The following is a 19,174-nucleotide window of genomic DNA, read 5'->3' as shown; positions in this document are numbered from 1 at the left end:
CCTCTGCTTGGGTCGTGGAGCCAAGCACCCAAAAAGGTCATCATTGCTGCCTGAACCCAGTTTACATCAGGCTGAAGTCTTGTCCTTCCAGAAGGGACAACAGCCTATGTGTGCTAAACTCTCCCAGAGCCATTTGAAGGTGATCTAATCCTATAATTTTTAATAATATCCAAAGCAGTATAGTACATAAACACAATATTCCTCAATTAATGACGTTTATTACCCATTACACTACATAAGAATTAGTGTAGTATTGCAAAATCAGCCATTAGAAAGGAACTTATCTACTGGCCTTTCTCCCCCCCGGGATGCCCCCAGGCCTAATTTAAAGTGGCCCCCCCTGACCCTGAACACACACACACACGCAGCAGCCGTGGTGGGGAGGGAAGTCGCTGTTATCCAGGGGGAGTCCTTCCGTAAATCCCGGTCCTTGACATGAAAATCAGTCCTATGAATCCGTTCAAAGCCCCTCTGGAATAGGAACCGATTTAAAGGCGATTTCGTATTCCGACATCCTGCTTTGCCGTCCCTAAGATTTCACGGCTCATTTCATAACAAGTCATTTCGAACGATCTGAGGGACTTTGATGTCTCAAAAGATAAATTCGAGTTCCGGACAGTGCCTCTGAAGTTTGCGGGGTAGTCTTCAGATTGTAGTACAAGCCTGATGTATTTTAAAGACCTTTCACACCGCTATTCATGGTTTTCAAGAAAAGGTGTCAAAAATATTGCAAAAAATCTGCATGTTCCTTGTAGTGTCAGTTGCTGGCCACCACTGTGCTCACACAGTAAGTGCGTGTTTCTGTTCCAGGATCAGCTTGCAATACAACTAACCAAAATAAAGGAGAATGCCACAAAGACAGCCAACATTACAAGCAGTTATTATACACATCCTATTGAGCCTGATACTCAGAAAAGCAAACGCTTAGGGAAAAAAAAACATTGCCGTCACACAGTGGCCAAACGTGTCGTGTCATTGCATTACAATTATATGTGTAACTGCCATGGTTATTATAGTAATTAGAAAGAGACAGAGAGCTGAGAGCAAATCTCTGACAGCCTGTGGTTGTTTATTTATGTACGTGTTTGCTTTTAACAATCGGGCCTCGATTTCTCGTCGTGTGCAAGAAGACGTGTTAACAACGCAGCCCTTTGTCTGAATGCCAAGAGAGAATTCAGGAATCCTACACCCCTTTACAGATAAAATGTATTAGACTGCAGAACGTGTCAGAGCCTCTGTGGTTAAAGCACTGTAGCGATCTCAGAAGCTCCACTAAGGGGCTTTGGCTCGTACGGTTCAATCTGCTGCCATCAGCGTAGAAGATCTGGGTCCAAAACTTTCCCCGTGGCTGCCTCCCCTCCCACGGCACAAGCGCTATGCAGCTGTCAGACGGGAGTTGTCATTCAGAGAGGTGTACTTTGCTATGTACAGTGGCGGTGTTGACCACCCCTCAAATTACGCATTTCAGTTGGGCCCCCGAGGTTTGGGGGCCCCCTGTTGGCCACAAACAGTTACTACACAATATTAAATAAGCATGTTCCCTATTTTATGAGATGCTGAAGAAACATGTTCTGGTAACTAGTGAGTTGCTATGATCTTCACACTCTACTCACTAGCTTTTTAATGTGTATGTGGCGGGGGCGGGGGGAACCAGCACTCAGAAAGTAACTAACGTCTCATGGAAACCGGCAGGGGGCAGCATAGAGCTCCAATGACGCCCATTGGTGATGCAAGTACAGTTGTGACCATGTTGGAGATCAAATTTTGAGGTGCACTGTTTGTGTCACCACTCTGCAGTTGCCATGGAACATATTTTTTAGACAAATATCCTATAAAATATAATCTCATCCATCTGTGCTGGGCCCCAAGGTCTACATATTCCGGTACCATAAACACCACGGCACTGTCTGAAGTCAATAATTATGGGAAGACAAGCTTGGTTTCATTAGCACATGAGTAATTTAGCCTGCGGAGTGTCTTTGTGTCGCGGCGACACCAATAAACACCCATCCCTGCATCTTGCATTACCACTCATGCAGGGCGGGGCTGTGGCGAGCCTGAAATGCGGCCAGCATGCATGCAGTGCAGGGAGCTTTGCAGGAGGTTCCTGCTGCGCCGCTCTCTGTGTCCTCATTCCCCGAGATGCTTGCAGGTGCTTTCGCAATCAGACCATTGTAATCAAACCATTTTAGGTAAGAAGTCTAAGAGGAGTCATTTCCAGCATTTCAAGTATGTTCAGTATAACTGCATATGTAACACTGCATAAACTAATTACTCAGCATAACAACATGGGGGGGGCGGGAACTGGTACCAAGAAGCACATTGTGCACAGACAGGCAGCAGCCATGACAGACCACCAGTACACATGACTGGATGTCCCTAGACTTTAAGAGGAAACCAGAGTAGCCAGGGGATACCAGGATAACATCACAAACATGTAGACTCAACACAAACCGAGAGGGAATGGGTTTAGAGCCCACAACCTGAGAGGGGCGAGACCACACTATGAAAAACACTAGAGCCGTTTTCACACAAAAAACTCCGGACATTATCTGGAGAATCAGGTCTGAACATTTTCCAGAATTGCCCTTTCGCACATGTGGTACACAACTGGAGATTATCCATGTCAGACACTTTCATACCTACTAGAATTACTCTGATTGGTGTAAATGAGGGCTATCACTTGGGTAGAGCATGCAGGAGGCAGGGCATGACACAGAGAGTATGCTGCGGAAATTGCAGTGTTTTCATCATAGCATTACTGACAAAAGTTCCCGACTCTTGTTGTCTCTCCAGTCATCCAAGTTTGTTGGGGTCTTCTTCCTGTAAATGACCCTTCTTCTTCGCCCTCGGACGTTTGCATTCTTCTGTCTTCAGGCCAGTCGCATGACAGAAATATCATCAACACAGCCACTTACTCATGGTGAATTCTCTGGAATTCTCTCCCCTCCATTCACACACAAAGGGTCAATCGGAAATTATCCGAAGCTGGCGGGTAAAGGCCTGTTTAATGGCTGGTACGACTGATTCAGACATTTGCGTTCACATATACAGGCCCTCTGGGTAGCATTTAGGGAAGTTCAGGGTGGCACTGCGTGTCGGAAACGGGCTCATGTGTGTCACCAATGCTCCTTTGCCAGAGTTTCTTGTATCTCAAGAACCAAATGATGAACACAAGTTTATAGTGTTTTCAGGCATATAAACTGGCACCAGCACGGAATGACATCACAATGAGAGGCGGGGTATTTTGTACTGAATTCGAAAAATTGCTGTAGTAGGACTGGACGACGAGCAATATTAATACCAACATCTCAACTGTAATGATTATTCCTTTTCAAGATTATCTAGTATATCTTTAAAAATCAGTTTAAAGTTTACCTCTAATGTTTTTGCATGGGTGCTGCATTCGTTCTCAGAGAATGTTTTCATCCTTGCTGCTTACATCTGTTTCGTGAGAAATTTATGTTGATCTCCTTTTTGGTTTCATAAATAGCCCAATATTTATTACAACAAAATCACACTGCATTATTTGAAAAATTTCCAATACCGTGCTGTCAAAGTATATTATACAAAATACTTTATTTATTGTTGTCCTGATGTTGTTGTATATGTTCTTCTGACCAGATCGCAATTAAAGCTCATGTCACTTCATTTGTCCACGCATACATTATTATTAATTATTAATTTTTTTACGTCTGGGACGTTGAAGGTCACCCAGAAAAAGCCCAGTACTAGCAAGCGGAAAGGAGCCATATCGCCACTTATTGTAGAACATACTTCAGTCAACCGATCGATTCCCTTCACATGCATGTATACTGGGACAAGGACAGTAGTCTGATTAAATGGCGTAGTTGAGCTCTAACCGCAGCTCGACTTAGCTGTGCATGTGAACGTATTGAGTAATGGGAGCTCTCAGAAGGGGAACCAAAGTGACCAATGAAGAATAGATGCGGAAAATAAAGGTCAAAATGAAGCTCAAAACATTCTGGAGGGAGTATTCATGAATAATGTGAGGTATTCAGGAGATCAAGCTTCCTTTTCTGAAGGGATATCCAACTGGACTGACCTCATCTTCTGAGCAGGAGCTGGAATTAGGCAGGATGTGCGACTCTGCTCCAAATCAGCATGTTCTCAAGAGATCTGTGAACCGTAAGTCTGCAGAGAAACACCTACGGCCCAACGGAGGGACCCTGCCGACAGACAAGTCAGACGTCCCGCTGACCTCACGCAGAGTGACCTGCACCTTGAAACTGATCGATCTATGAGCTATCTCCTACCAATGATTTAAACAGCTGGATCACGTCATTCAGTAGACAGCCATCTGGGGCCCAATCTGCTCTCCCAAATCTGCTTGTCGCTTGCAAATATCAACACCTCAACTTCCACTCCATCAGACATGACCCAGACTGCTGCCTGCCACCTACACAAAGTGCCCTTCCAGATCATCTCCTTTTATCAGAAATTTCTAGCTATGTAAATTAAGCAGGAATGTCTGCATATCAGCACAGGAAAGACGGCTGAGATAAACTTTCAGCTTTTCCCATAAAAGGTAGCTGGATGCGGTCGTGCCTCTGAGGCTGTGCAATCGAGCAATGCCAATGTATCACAGTCATACTGGGAAACTGCTGGCCTTCCGCCACAGAGAAGTGGTCATAACGGACGGACCCATTAAGGCAGAGAGCATCGAAAGGCCACAGTAAATCCAGGGGTATGGAACAGAACTCGCTGGAAGCCACCAGGGCTTTTGATGGGTCTCCTTTGCTGCAGGTTCAGTCACCCTGATTGAGGATGTGACAGGATTCTGACAAAGTGCTCAGCTTAGCCCTAAACAGAGGTTATTCCCATACAATGTGCTCCAGATGTTTCACAAAAAAATAAATGATCGAGGGGGGACTTTCTGGGTTTCCGTGACTGACAAAACACAGCCGGGTGACTGAGGACAACATCGGAGTTCCACACTGTCTCCAAGGGCTGAACGACGGCCGAACCCCCCCCCCCCCCCCCCCCCCAGCACTCCTGGAATCATCTCGTCACCATGGATACCCAGTTGTACCCCAGGTGACCTATCTGCCAGCTCTTAGTTTGTGGAAGCCTTGATGGCTGGAAAGCACATGACCTCATAAATTTTCCCCTCCCCAACATTTTTGAGAATGAATGCTTCTTTTAAGAACATGCTTTAAACGGAACCGAAGAAGCCAAAGATAGAATATTTTTAATATATGGTTTTATTAGTCTGATTCATTTCTGATCCCCTGATTATGAATGAACATGACGATAAGCTGCAACAATCTGCATTTTTACAAATACAATTTATTTTTGTCATTATTCAGCTCAGCGGCAATAAAAAAATCACAAGTCATTACTGCAACATTTGTCTCAGGAATTCCCTATTGAATCTATTACAAAATTTACTTTTACTTTTCACCAAATCATTATTTGATTTGCTTCTGCTTCTAGATTCTCCATGTGAGGCATTATTAATATTAGCAAACACCCATCGTTTTGCGGTGAGTCGTCCCGAGGTGTTTACGGAAACGGCTTTTCGCTTTTCCGTGGTTTTAGGCAAACAAAACAAGAAGGATGCATTTAAAATCAGTTAAAGCGTTTGGGCTACTATCGTTCACAAATGTCTTCTGTCTTTTTTTCTTTATTTATTAATGACTGCTGTTAGGAAGAATTCAAGAGTGCAGCCGGACAGCACAGCTGTCTGCGAATTAAAAAAAGAGAACATCTCCCTCCTAAACTAGAATCTACGACAAACCAGACTGTGTTCTTCAGAATACTCCACACTGTCATATTGCATAGAAAATTTATAAAATTAACCAAAGTAACCATATACTGAGAAAATTCAATATTAAGTGCATATTCATAGCATGTTATATTTAATACTTTTGCTCTTAATGGAGATAAAGGTTGCAATGTTTGATTGGGTGACTCACAGTGTTCAGACCCAAATAAGGGAGATACCCTTGAGTACTCCTGACGTTTAGGTCTCTGTGGAATAACGTACCTTATAGAAATAGCACCCTACCAACTTCACAAAATCCATGCCCATGATTATTTACAAGATTTGAAACATTCAGAACAAATTTTGTGTTCCCAAAAAAAAAAAAACCAAAACGCTTGGCAATCGCCCCTTCAGTACTGTCCCTGGGTAGTGACACTAGAAAAAAGCTAATAAATGACCAACGGCTCTCTTAGCAAGAGAAAATTAGAAACAGATGCACGAGGCAGCGTACAGATGGAACATTTCATTGATTTGGAAAGGACGTTGTGAGCAGACTCTTATTCGCTTTCAGAAAGCTTTCTACAGAATAGTACAGGTATAGAAACGTTTGTCTTCCTGGAAACAGCTTCGCTTTATAAATGTTCTCGAAATGTCTAATTTTTCCAGTTTCATTTTAAAGATTGACAATTTAAGCATTGCACAATGGGGAGGAACCCATCTGTTTGTGCCCACATTCATTTCTTGGTCACTTGCAGCAGCCTTGCCTGTTGTGTTTTCGTGCGCTTGCTGCATGTCTTGTCTAAAAGCTCCGATTGAGCATCGTTCTAAGGGGCGGAGCCGCGTGCCACATGTCCTTAATGCCAGCTCACCCGAAGTCGTGTAAATATTTCCTTGTGTCCTTTTAATTTTATTGTGAAACCCAAGTACACTTCAGAACTGGATATCGCAGGTTTGCCAAAACAGATAAATCCATGGACCCCCTGTAAATTTTGGGTTCCCAAGTTCACCCACCCGCTGATCTGAAAATGCCCTGTGGACAGAAACGGAAACAGGCGAAAAGCGGAAAAGACGCACAATGGCTCATCACAGTTATTATGCGACGGAAAGTGGATGGATCGTAGCCAGTGAAATACGGCGCACTTGGGTGTTAATGCGCGCCTGCGAAACGCGTTGCTATTGCGCCGTTTCCTCTCGCCTTTCACTTTCAGGCACTACAGGTAAGCATGAGAAGCACTCGGGCTGAACAGGATCGCATAACATATTAATCGGGACGGAGACGGAGAGTTTTATCGAAGTGCTGCTTTTTGCAACTGGTGGGGATTGAGAAAGAAAGGGTCCAAAGACAATATACTACAAATGGTACCCACGAAGAGAGGGAAGCGATCTCGACGAATGCAAAAAATAAAGTAAAAAAATCTCGGCAGCACTGTCAGGGAAGAAAGAAATTAATGGCACAGCAGCGCTGGAGTTCCTACTCCGGGTCCCTAGGGGCTGATAGAAGGACACCAGGTGGCTCTAGTCAACCCCCATAATCCCCATCACCCTGATCCCCTTCCTGACACAGATGTTAGCTGCAGCCCACACCCAGTGCTGAGTAACGCACTGTTTTTGGCAGATACCTGCTTCCATCTTCTAACACTCTCTGACAGTCACAGAAGACCTGACTGGAACATTTTAACCCAAAGGACAAAACAGAAGCATCGCATTCAATGTCCTTGGGACCATTAAAAAAGCGCCAATTGCTTGAGGTCGAAACAAAATTTCATTACATTTTTGATGTTTGACCTAAATGTGCTTCATCTCTTTATCGTTTTAACTGATTGCAAAATGTCTAATCGATTCCTGCATTTTCACTTACATTCGGCTTAATTTTGTCCTTCTTTTAAAAGAAGATTAAAAGTCATATCTAAAATGTCAGCTGTCTTGTAGGAACACTTATACGTACACGTCCCCACAAACCACACACACTATCAAGATGAATTTGAAGTGATAGAGATTCTGGAACGGGATGCACGGCTGGTCATGTGACCGTCGGCACTCGGCACTTTGGCCGAGCCTCCTCCACAGGCCCGGCAGGACTGGTCCCGTCATACTGGGCGAACAGAAGTCCATTCAGGTTTCGTGTGTTGTGGCAGTTTGGGCTTGTGCTGCGGAAATGACCGGAGAACACGCCCTTAAGCTAACAGCTGTTTATAGCTTCCATTTCCACTGCTGGCGGCACCACCTGAGAGGCTCCTCCCCCAAAATCTGGACCCCAGGACACCAGCTGATCCTGCCTTATATCTGCATCCCCAACAAGAGCTAAAAGAGTCACAGACGTATTTTCAGACCTGTGGTCTCAGGTCTCATTCAGGTATCTAAAGGAAGCCACTAGACTGCAGTGTTTCCAAATCCAGTCCTCGGAGACCCAGAGACAGTCAACATATTTGCTCCCTCCCAGCTCCCTACCAGAAGCAAAAATGTGAACAGTCTGGCAGGGAGATGGGAGGGAGCAAAAACGTGGAACGTCTGTGGGTCCCCAAGGACCGGGTATGGGTTAAACACTGCACTAGATCCACCAAACATAAACCTAGCAGCGATCTTTATCCTGTCATTAAGTAAATCCTTCAAATTATTACACTGTTTTTAAATCTCGGCTACAAATTCAGGTTTTATCTGCTCAACAGAGCGACAAAATGCATGCTAATAGAGATACAGTGCTACAGTACAGTAACAGTATTCCGCAGCTGAAAGTGATGTTTTCATACTTTCTTTGGGATAACTTAGCGGTCAGTCGTTCCTTTTCCACTTTCTGAACCGAAGCAGGAAAAGCGGTTATGTCATGACTGGGGGGGCACAGGGAATGAAAGGGCCTCAGACGGCACCTCCCTGGCAAACGGCTCTTTCTCATTTCTAACGGGCAGCCTTAGAAGCTATGGCACCGGGGCGGGAACGGGGCACCTTGAAGCGGCCAGACAGAACGGCTGTTCTGCCTTGACACTGCAGCACTGTTGCAGGGCAAATATTTGTGGGACATTGGGAATGTAGCAAACCTTGGCGGGGGGGGGGTGGTACCAGGATGGCTGGTACAACATGGCACATTTGGAGCACTTACCTCCAGTCACTGTTTGGGGAACAGAAGCCACATTGTCCCTGGAGTGACTTTTAGTAGACGACGCGGCATATGACAAGCTGTGTTTTAGTAAGGGCCCGGTAGTTTGCTATGTTAAAAACAAATAAACAGAAAATGACCCTGGTCCACCACACCTCAGCTCCACCTAGACGCAGAACTGATCTGCAAATCTACACTTAACCAAGGGCATAACTTTCAGTTGAGGATTTGGGAGGGTTGAGTTCTCCACCCATTTACGGGGGTCCATTGGCTGGTTTTGATTGTTGGGGTGGGGTTACAACCCCCCATAATTTACACCAAGGCATGTAACAATTCTATTATAACGAGATCTAAAAATATTATGTATAGTCATGGTCTTATCTGAAATCAGCTATAAGCCATCAGCTTCTGCTGATCATGATTTGTGTATCACGCTAAGTGCAGGTGACACTGTTCACCGTATCACGTGACCATAGAGACCAAAATACACCCAGTGCCTTTTGTAGCAGCTAATGTGTTTGCCAGTGTTTTTCCCTTGCGTCAAAGGTACGTTATATTTTTCTTTTAATATACATTTTACAACGTGAACTAATGCTTTCCTATTGGCCACCTCTGCTAACCCACACGCTCCTAAACCACACCCACTGCAGCCGAGTCGACCGCCAGCTTCATGGTGTCTCCGCTTTGTAGACGTGATTATGTTGTATATTTTAACGCCTTGTTTATCTGAACCCTACTGGGGCCACAATTGCCCTGCTCATTTCTGACATGAAGAATCAGGACATCTGTCCGCTTTCAGTTTCACGGAGAACTAAATACTCATTAGTTAAGCGAGGGGACAGGAACAGAGGTAGCAAGTTTGAAGATTTAAAGTGGTCCTTACTGGCATTAATTCAAATGGGCCTCCTGGACATATTTGATTATGGCACATAATTAATTTGGCCAACTTCAGGGGATCTTCGTGAAACAATAACGGACCGGTATTAAATCTTTTCAGTGCCAAGTCTCTGTTCTGCATTAAGATCCGGGAGAGAGCACAACTATCAAATAAAAACCTTCCCCCGCTGGCAATGCAGCCAAACCGAAGCTTATTATTATTACGATCGTTATTCACACTTATTGGACCACAGAGGTCTCCAGATAGACGGAGGTGCCTGCCAAGCCCCATGAACATCAAAGATCATTCAGTGTCACAGAACCGTGATCAGAATATATTATGAAAGCTCACTACTAACTCTACAGCATCTCGCCGTAGAGGGAAGCATGTAAAATGCTTTCACTTTCAGTCTTTTTATATTAATTTTATAAGTCTTAATACTCATGCCTAAGAAACCGTAACTTCGAGTCACCCATTTTAAACTCATACCTAGGAGACAGTCACTCCGAATCAGTCATTTATATAATGTGGCTGTCTTATTATAAAGATGTTTTGGAGAAAATTTGACTCATTTTACGAGGCGCTATTTTCCCCCCCTCTGTAGTTGTACAAGGGCAATTGCTGTTGTCGTCCGTGTGCTTCGTCGCCGCTAAGTGGCGCTGCTCAGTCGTGGCGCAGCGTGCACGTCGAGATAACCTTGTGCGTTCCGCACGTACTACTGCCGCTGCCTGTATGTGCGTTGCACAGAATGAAAATTGCACGTAGTAACAAATTAAGTTCAATCCCTTTGAAATATCTATAAGATATATACCCAAAAAAAAAATATCTCACGATTGAAAAATACGCCTGTGTTGACAATCTTGGAAACAGCCCTGCTGAAAAATATAGCGTAGACCAGCATGACTTCCATGCTTGTCTATCCTGGTTAGTGCCGGAATGGTGCTGGTGTTGCTGGCGGACCAGCATAGCTGTACTGGTCTACCTACACAGCTGTACTGGTCTACCTACACGTGAAGCTGGTGCACCAGCAATATTTCATTAAAACACAGCATATGCTGGTATAACCAGCATCCATTATGCTGGCCATGCTGGTAACCAGCTATGCTTTTTATGCTAGTTTTTTTTCAGCAGGGTGTGAATTAATGAACTGAAACCTACTCAGGTAAAATTACTTAAATGTTAAGTGACATCATACTTGTTCGCATGCATTTGTCGTGGATATGGGTAACAAATCTGTACAAACTGGAATGGGATTAAAAATTATATTAATAATAATAATAATAATAATAATAATAATAATAAAGTCCAGCAATTTCTCTACTCCACGGGATATTGTAGACATTGCGTATCCCAGTGTTTTGGCAAAGGACGTTTTAAATATTCAGATAAGCAAATCTGAGACAGAAATAGGTTTCCGATGAGCGATCGGAGATCCCGTTATTGCATGGTAGCCCTATAGCCTAATAGCGAGCGAAGTGTGCGAGACGAGCCCCTGTGTCCGGCCACGTGCACGAAGGACTGGCGGCGCAGAGGCAGCTGGCGAAGCCCCGGCTTCTGGGAGGAGCGCGATTTGGCAATCGGGAAACCCAGCTAAGTAGTGTGAGCTTATTGTTGATGTAGTTAGGCTATTCTGCTGTGGGACTGAAACTTAAATCCAAATCTCGCTTTGGCTGAAACTGCCCTGCGAGATGCTGCGATATATTTACGACCGGACAGCCTGTATAAACAGTACCAGCAGGCTTATAACGGCGAGGTCGCGTAGGTATGAAATCATAAATATATCGCAGTATTTTTTTCTTTCCCCAGCCTGCTGTTTCTAAGTTATAATTAAGAAGACTGATATTAAAACTAGTTTGGTATAAGGAAAGTCCGTCGGTAAGTTATGTTTTTGGGGAAGCGGCTGTCCATCTTACTCACCAAGGATCAGCAGTCAGTTAATTTGCCAGAGGTGGTGTTAAGGCAAGATGGAAAGGAAATTGTAAAAAGACTAAAGGTTAGGCTGCGTTTGTGTCCGCATGAACCACGGCCCGCTTTCGCTCACCTTCACTTACACCATGTATAAAAATCCATCATGGGTCTCATTTTTATGAGCTTCAGATCTGATTGCGAACACTTTCTGTTAGTCTAATTTTTAGTGCAAAATGCTGCCTGATATGGGTAAAATTCCCAGCCACTCGCTTTCAGTCTAAATGTGGCCTAACTGAACAAACACGCAGTACTGATGGTGCGTCGGGCATGGAACTCAACACCTTTGACCAGGGCGGGACTGGGATTAAAAATCGGCCCTGGCCTTGGGGACCTCTTGATAACTTTAACGAGCTATAAATTTTGCCGACGGGGAGGGGGGGGGTCTACCTCTGAATAGGTTTACTCATTTACTCACAAATAAATGGCGTAAAACGGACACATTTAAAATTCTTACATCGCTTTTGATCAAGCCTAATGTTGTCCACGCTAATCTAATTCACACGCCTCCACGGCTTTTCTGAGTCATTTGCACTGTAAAAATAAAGGGGGGCGCTATTAACTCCCGCCAGATCTGCTTTGAAACTGCATGAGCCCCCCGCCGGAGCGACTCTCGTCCTCCCCAGGTGACGAACAGCTCAACTCGAAGCTGATGAGCTAATCATGGGAAAGAGGGAGCCTCAAATCTGCTCTTGTTTTCGTTTTACGAACTTTTACCCAAGAGATGGGTGTCCTACAGATGTTCAACAAGTTTTCCTTTTTTTGCACAAGTGACAAGGCTTTTCTGATTTCACCGACAAACCCACAATAACAGCGTCGACGTTGTTTCTACTCAGAACGAGCCAACGCCTATATGCTTAATCAGCACATGCCCGCAAGATCACATTAAAGGCTTATCGGTCATAAACGTGGATTTTAACGGCTCTTTAGGGAGCAGTGAGTCTCACAAAATCCCAAGTGGTCGCAGCTCTAGGGAACCTGATAGAGATTAATATGGGGTAAAGGAGAATGTCAGCACATGGTTAGGAAAGTATAATAAAGCATGTATTCAGCTCACACCGTAATGCTATACGTCTTAGGAGCCAAACGTGACATTTGAAATCTAAGTCGATGTGACTGACAACATATTATGGAAAGTTTCTGCGATTAAAACGCACAGCTGTTGGGCTTCTGAAAGACCGAATGCCCCCCACCCGCACCGTCCCCCATCCATCTCTGCACAGTGTCATTATGCGTCTGTACGCGCCAGGAGCACAAGTCTTGGCAGCTTCGCAGGCTACATTGCAAGGAGCCTACAAGTCGCCCTGGTGTGGGCCTTTTGAGACGCTCCCTTACTGAATTAAGTAACTCTCCCTTTCGTACCTTTAAATTGCCAGAATAGTTTTTTTTTCTTTCTGGAGGTGAAACTTAAGGAGGCGTCCATTCGTGTTCACTGTACGATATTGGGATTTTTAAATGTTTTCTGTGGCACTAAATCCGTATCCCCCAACACCATCTGTGTTCACTGGCATAGAGGGATGAATAAGGATATCCCGCCCCCTAGTGGCTAATTGATGTCCTTAATAATATTACCTTTTATCATTATTACAATGGGTAATACATTATGACGACAAAAACACACATAAACATACTTTAAGCATCATTTTCTCCTTACACTGTAAATTCTTAGCTGAGCTGTAACACCTGAAGTTCATTCAGAAATCGCTCCGACCGGCAAAAAAATACTACGCTGGCTTCTGCCAGTATCCAAAACTCTTATAAATCATACTATTATGATTATATTCCTCAACAGATGCAATTTACAGGCAAGAGTATCTAGTAGGTGCTTTAGAAAATACACAAAAACACGTGACCATGTCTAATTTACTGGAGACTGTTCAGTAGACAGAACTGGAATGTAAACCCTCCATTCAGCTCCAAACTTCCTTCCATTCCCCCATTCTGCACCCACTTGTCCTGTTCAGGGTCGCGGGGGGTCTGGAACCAATCCCGGAGGCTACTGGCACAGGACGGGTAATCACCCAGGATGGGGCACCAATCCATGGCTGGGCACACCATTGCACACACATAACAACCCATGAACAATCTGGCAACTCCAGTTCACCTTGGCATGTTTTTGGACTTTGGGGTGGAAACTGGAGAACCCAGAGGGAACACCAGTATGACATGTGGAGAACATGCAGACTCCACACACATAGAGACTCGGACCCTGGTCCCAGAGTTTGGGACCACTGTGCCGTCCATAGACCCAAGCTTATGGGAATGAAATAAAGTATATTATATCCATCCCTTCTCCTAGAACCTCATATTTAATGCAAAGTCATGACCACCCTGGAGCAACCAAGAATCACAGGACACAAGACATTAGACATCTTGACCGTATGTCAATCCATCACAGAGCTCACCGCCAAACACAAATGACAGTTTAGAGCCACCAAGCCACCTAAATCACATGACTTTGTACCAAGGGTAGAAACCCACACCAGCACAGAGGCAACACACCAATTACACACACAGAGTCAGACACAGGAACTGAGCTCACAACTCTGGATTGTGTGAATCCACAAAGATATCCACTGGTTCCTTGTGCCATTTGAGAAAATTGAAATTGTCTAGAAATGTACAGGGAGGAGACAGAGGACGTTGCTTCCCTAAATAGCAGCAAACAAGTTCACGTCAATGTGTTCTGGATGTCAGGAACGTACTTTGTTGGGACGTTTGAGGATTGTCTGTTTCCTAAGTTCACTCTTGCCTGCTGATACAAAGTACTTTCAAACAAAGGCATGAAATGCCTTTACTATCCACATTACTGTAATTGACACCGGTGCAGGTCAAACCATCCATCCACCAGTTCATCATCCTTTTTTCCAGGTCTGGGATGTGGGGGAGCCGGAAGCTAAGGCCGTGAATCTTACAACAGGGCAGTGCAGACATGCACGATTCTGCAACTTTAAGTCGGTAAGCTGCCCTTAACAACCCCATCTGCCTTCCAGTGCATCAAAAACAAGGCTCGAAACAGATTAGCTTTGCAGTTCCTAAGCCGCCAGGACGTTCACGTGTAAATGAAAGAGCCTTGAGCAGTCTGGTGGAAGCTTTCCTAAGGCTCTGGGTGGCTGTGAGCTAATGTGACCCAAAAACATAATTCAACCTTACGTGCCACCTTGCCCAATCATATCCCTCTGATTGAGTTTGACTGGAATCTCCAGGTTGTATAACAAAACCATGTGTTCTTTCACACAATGACCTAATGATCACAACTTAATTCAGCACCTTCATACGTCCACCCTGGCTACTTAAAGATAATTAGCACTGTTTTTCCCTGTTACTCAGTCAGGCTCTTAAAATGCATAAATAACCAGGCATGTAGTAATAACAATAATAATAATATTACTAATGCAAAGCGTTTCAGTGATCGTCTTCTCTCTGAATATACCGTTGTCACAGTTTCAGGAATTTACTGAATTTGTTTTTCCCATAATCTCCCAAAGAGAACCCCTTTTTTAAAAAGATGCTTTCCAACGTAGTAAAATTTTTATTTATAACACCAATAAAACTTTGAATTTAATTACAGCATTAAAGTTGCATTAAAGTTGCATAAGCTGTATAATGGTTTAGCTTGTGCTTTGTAGCTGTGCCGCAATTGCAGGCGGCGAGATCCAGGCCGACAGCAGAACCCAAATGTTTAAAGAAATAAAAAAATCCGCTTTCATTAACATCACAATGGAAGAACAAAGTGCTGAGGCTGTTCATGTTTGTTTTTCTTTTTGTGTTTTTTTAATCCAGTTTGTCTTCAAGAACAGATCCTAGTTTCTGCGGCGGAATTTTATGAGATACAGGCAGATGATTAAACTAGGGTAAAGCACCAGCGGAATGAACAGTAAAGTTTGAATGGCACAGACCGCCAATGCTCTCCTGAGTTTGCTTTTAAAAATCACTGGCAGTTTCTCTTTTATGCGTGGGGGGTGTGATTTTTAGAGGCCGCTGAGTGAAACCAGAGTGAGGGGCAGTGACCAGAGCAGAGGCCAATCAGAGAGTGATGTGACCTCATTGGTGAGTCTCCATCCCCCGTGCGAATATAACACAGGCTCCCGTGTCAGCCTGGCTCACTTCCTGCCCTACTTTTCCTTGGACGCCAGCACCTTCGTGCAGGTGGTCGCTATTCCCACAGCCAGAGGCATGTTTATTTAATATTTGATGTAGTGACTCTTTGTGGCCAACAGGAGGCCCCATGCAAGTGCATGGTAAACTATGGAATGGTTCTATCTGCTGAACATCACCAATATCTGTCAGGGCCCGGAAGGACCCATGCAGGCAGAAGGAAGGGCCACTATGCGCCAAGGGTAGGAGGAGCCTTGGCCAAATCTGAGGCCGGGCTGCCAAAACTGATCCAGATGAGTAAGTACCAGAGTCCCCCCCCCCCCCAGCCCTCACATATTGCAACAGCCTTAATCACCTCATTGTGCTCCTATGACGGAAGCAGCATGCGCGTTTCCTTACGTGGGGGGGAGGGGAGGGGGGGCAGCCTGTTTTCACTTAAAGCTTAGAGGCTGCAAGCCCCCCCCCCATTTGAGGGACACAGCGGCCTTTATGGGAAGTATAGGAGCGGCCCCAGGCGGCCTGGTCCGGATGCCGCTGGTGGACCGAATGCGATTAAACAGATATAAACATCTGTGGCATTCTCCCGGAAATTCGCCGCTCGGACCGCGGCGATAAATCACAGCGCCGGCCGCTTCCGCAGCTATGCGACCGAGCGCCACAGTCCATAAACGCGGTCGGAACGAAACGAGGCTGAATTACAATCCATGAAGCCGCACTGACTGATAAACAAATCACATGCAAAAGAACTACGTCTGAATAATTCAGAGAAAGAAACATTAGGATCTGAATTGTAAAAAAGATTAAACCTCCTTTGATGTTGTTACGCATCCCGTATCGCTGGACTGTCAACCGTCAACCTGGTTCCATGTTTTCTGAAGAGCAACGTGACACAAAAACGCATAGCATCAGATATGGCGATTGCAGTTTAGACCCAAAAGGCAGGTTTTTGTTGGCACAAAACTGGCACCATGTTCCTGTTGTTCATTTTCCATTGTTTACGGACGAAACATCTTATGAGTTTTATTTGTGAAACAAGGACTGGAGTTTGATTTTAGAATGTTAGGTCAGCTTGGGTAGGAATACAGCTGCTTAGAACATCACATCTTCCAGTGCAGTCACAGATGCCCCACAGCATCAATATGGGACACCAGAACATGCTAGGTGGGCTTAGACATATGACCAGTCTGACCAGTCTGCAGGCACAGAGCAGGCACCGTAACACACAGCTGTACAAATCAGTAGAAATGTGAAACCTGTCAGATTTATAAGCTGACCTGGATGAATTCTTCTGGTAAGGAGTAAATGAAGGTGCTGAGGAAATAGGTTATATGAACAGCGGACAGGGTCATAGGAACAAGAGGGGACTGTTGGGGTATCCGCAGCCCCTCATGTTTAATTTAGCCTCAATTGTCCCACCTATATATAAACCTTTGCCTTTGTATTATTACCTTATGTCTCTCCCCAATATCAGGTTCTCTGCTAAGCTATTGGCTCTGGTGCTGATAGACAGCACAGGTGCATTGTGGGTCAGGACTTGACTGGAGAAGCACAATTTATTTATTTTTTGTTATATTTGTATAATATTTGTTTTGGTTGTTTATTTAGCAAAACCGAGAGGGAGGGGTGCTGTTATGTGCTGTTACAGTCTCTGCCACAAAAAAACTGTTAAATCTACCACAAACCAAACTCAGGCACAGGAAATATGTCATGTAAAATGTTTTGTCCATTTGGCCTGCCAGTTCAGCATGGCCGATAACAATAATCATAATACAATGAAGGGCTAAGATAGGAAATAATTATATCACTTATGTTAAGATGAGAACAAGGAATATTGAGTGGAACGGAAATCAGAAAACATTTGAAGTCATCAGAAAAGAGGACACTGATCTAACAATTAAAAGTGTTGACATTGAAGTTTGCTAATCAGACTTTTTTTTAAAGAATATGCTAATTTTCTTCATTTCTTTAAAAGTTCAAAGACTGTTAGTTTGCTATATTTGTAATTTGCACATAAAAGTACTTAGATCAACTCATTTGAATGCCAGGGTTTATTTCTCCACTTTGGGCACGTTCCATCCATCCATATTCTGAAACTGCTTAACCTATTCAGGGTCGCGGGGGGTCCGGAGCCTATCCCAGAGGCAGGGAATAACCCAGGACGGGGTGCCAACCCATCACAGGACACACTCATGCACCAGTCACTCACACAGGGACACCTATGACATTAAGCTAGTTAGTTGGCAACTTCTGAGTTGATTATGCGGCAAAAATAAACAAGGAGATTTATTTTTAGACTGTACACATCCTATGAATTATTCAGAGGTAAAGGGGATTCTCACATTCCGGAGAACACTGAAGTACCACAGTTGGTCCCAAAGAATAATCCCTGTCTTTGTGCATAAGTCACCAGAGCTGAAGGGCCTGGCTTTCATTAAATGTCTAATTAAAAAAAAAAAAAAAAGTTGTACTTGTAATAAATCAACAGTTTAATGTTCTTACTGGAAAAACCATAATGACTGACATTCCGTAGTAAAAAAACAAGCGCAGTGAGTTACAAGAACCCGATGTTCACTTTGGCAAGAGTAATAAAGAGCAATGAGAAACGATTATCACTCGGAAGCATAACTGCCGTTTCATAAATCACATCTGGAGCTAGACGCATCAAAGCAGGCGGTGAACCTGCAAAGGTCATCCGTAACTGATAGCGTGGTGGCGTAGTAACACACTGGAAAGCAGACGATAAAAGGTGTAAAATGACACAATCGGCGCGTAAGGAAAAACACGTGTGTCGGCAATGAATGGGAGCGGTGTCTATCGACTCCTCTCATACATAAAACAGTGAACCTCAATAGTGCTATTCAGGACTGTTCCGCACTCACTATGTTAGTGTATTAGTGTCACGAAGTGATTATGAATACTGTACTTAATTATGAATTATTAAGAGTGTGACCTATCACATGTTAAAATAATAATAAAAATAATAGTAATAATAATAATATGACCCCACCCTGGGATGTCCCAGCACTTTTGGCTAATGCTTTATGATTAAAGGAATTCGGTAGCGTGGAGTGCTCGAGTGTGTTAAGCCAAGCAAAATTATCAATTAAATAAGAAATAAAAGCATACATATACTTTGTTATAATGACATTTTCAGTACTGTGCATGTCACCAAACATACAGTGAGCTCCAAAAAGCCCCCCAAATATGATCTGCCATGATATGAAGTGTTATGTTTAGAATTTTAAAGTCTTTTAAAAGCTAGTTTGAGGGTCCAACTGTCCAAAGGTTGACTGTGGTCTCTAAACTACCCTTAGTGTGGAGGTGTGTAAGTGCCCTGTGATGGACTGGCATGCTGTTCAGAACCGACCACTGCCTTGTGCCCTCTGCTACACTGGAAAGGCTTTGAGTCAGGATA

Source organism: Paramormyrops kingsleyae, chromosome 9 (assembly GCF_048594095.1).
Source record: "Paramormyrops kingsleyae isolate MSU_618 chromosome 9, PKINGS_0.4, whole genome shotgun sequence".
In the NCBI taxonomy this organism is placed as follows: domain Eukaryota; kingdom Metazoa; phylum Chordata; class Actinopteri; order Osteoglossiformes; family Mormyridae; genus Paramormyrops; species Paramormyrops kingsleyae.
The sequence above is the reverse complement of the archived record's forward strand: the minus strand, read 5'-3'. Positions refer to the sequence as shown.